This window comes from Polistes canadensis, unplaced genomic scaffold (assembly GCF_001313835.1).
Source record: "Polistes canadensis isolate GaletaPanama2010 unplaced genomic scaffold, ASM131383v1 scaffold_263, whole genome shotgun sequence".
NCBI classification, from domain to species: domain Eukaryota; kingdom Metazoa; phylum Arthropoda; class Insecta; order Hymenoptera; family Vespidae; genus Polistes; species Polistes canadensis.
This window is the reverse complement of record NW_014569810.1, coordinates 34,262-35,985: the sequence shown is the minus strand read 5'-3', so window position 1 is coordinate 35,985 and position 1,724 is coordinate 34,262. Positions and strand designations below refer to the sequence as shown.

The window sequence follows — 1,724 nt, the reverse complement described above, 5'->3', positions numbered from 1 at the left end:
AATATATTTTCATTAAATTACTAAACTCATGTAAGTTTCTATATTATAATTAGAATTGCTGTAGTTTATAGTTAACATTTCTTACTGATAACTTACGATATTATAAGTATCAATTTCATGTTTTATATATGCATAAAATATTAATTAAAAATCTGAACAAATCCTCTAAATTATTCAACGTTATATAATATTGAATTTAAAAAGTGAAATCGTGTCAGAATTTAATTTTTTTCTACTGATATTATTTACTTATAAAAATCTATTAAAATTATTATGATTTACAAAATACTTTCGTTATATTATTATTGTTAACATTTCTTCATACCTTAAGATATTATATAAACATTGATAGATTTAAAATATTAATTAAAAATCTGAACAAATCCTAAATTATTAAACGTTATATATTGAATTTAAAAAATGAAATCGTGTCAGAATTTTATTTTTATCTACTGATATTATTTAATTATAAAAACCTACTAAAATTATTATGATTTACAAAATACTTTTGTTATATTATTATTATTAACATTTCTCCATACCTTAAGATATTTATAAACATTGATATATTTAAAATATTAATTAAAAATCTGAACAAATCCTAAATTATTAAACGTTATATAATATAGAATTGAAAAAGTGGAATCGTATTAGAATTTAATTTTAATCAACTGATATTATTTACTTATAAAAACCTACTAAAATTATTATGATTTACAAAATACTTTTGTTATATTATTATTATTAACATTTCTTCATACCTTAAAATATTATAAACATTAACCATATACATAATATATTTAAAATATTCATTAAAAATCCGAACAAATAATTTTTAGATATCTAAACTCTGATATAATATAAAAATAAATAAAAATAGAATGTTTTTTATTTTTAAATCGTAATTTATTAAATAAAAGGATACGAACAAATAGTGTCAGTATCAAAAGCTTTACTTTTAGCCGGTCACGTAGCTACCCTTCATTCTCATTTCTTCGTCGTATTCTTTATCCAACCCATAAATACGAATTTTCTCGCTCGTCTCGACGACCATCCTTCCACCAACCCACCCCTTCCCACCCCATACTTCCCTTTTTTTTTTTCAACTTCTTTCTCAACGAGCTTAAATTCGTAATACGTTGAGGGATGCCAAGTCTCGACGAAAGAAAGAAAGAAAGAAAAAAGGTACAAAAAAAAAAACTTGTACCTTTTTCTCTTTCCATGTAATAGTCTCAACGCGACACAGGAGTGGGGGAGAGAAGTTGGGGGAGGAGGGGGGTAAAGAGAAAGGGAAGAAGGGTTTTAATCCCTGTTAAAAGGACGACGTACCGTCAGATAAATTGATTTATTTAATTAAGAGTTTTTATCCGCTTGGGAACAAAAAAAAACAGGAAAAAAGAAGAAGAAGAAGAAGAAGTTGAATTATATTCTCATCGATGAATTTTTTGATTTGACACACATTTTTTTTTAATTCTCGTATTGTAGAATTGTATTTTGTATTTTATCTGTTTTCTTTTTTCATTTCAATACTTTTTTTCATTCCACATTGTTTCGATACTTTGAAAATACAATTTTACACACACACACACACAGGGGTACTAATTTATAGGAAAGATTGTGTGTGATAAGATGTATAATATTAAAATATATATTATATACAATTTATACGATATATCTACGAAAAAAAAAATATATATTGTATATATTATGTATATATTATAATA

General features: G+C 23.7%; 1 protein-coding gene across 3 annotated transcripts in view; it reads left to right on the top strand.

Moving 5' to 3' along the window:
* The window catches only part of LOC106790831 (acetylcholine receptor subunit alpha-like), a 208,324-nt gene that overhangs the window by 175,287 nt on the left and 31,313 nt on the right, over positions 1-1,724 (top strand). The gene's annotated exons all lie outside the window — the stretch shown is intronic.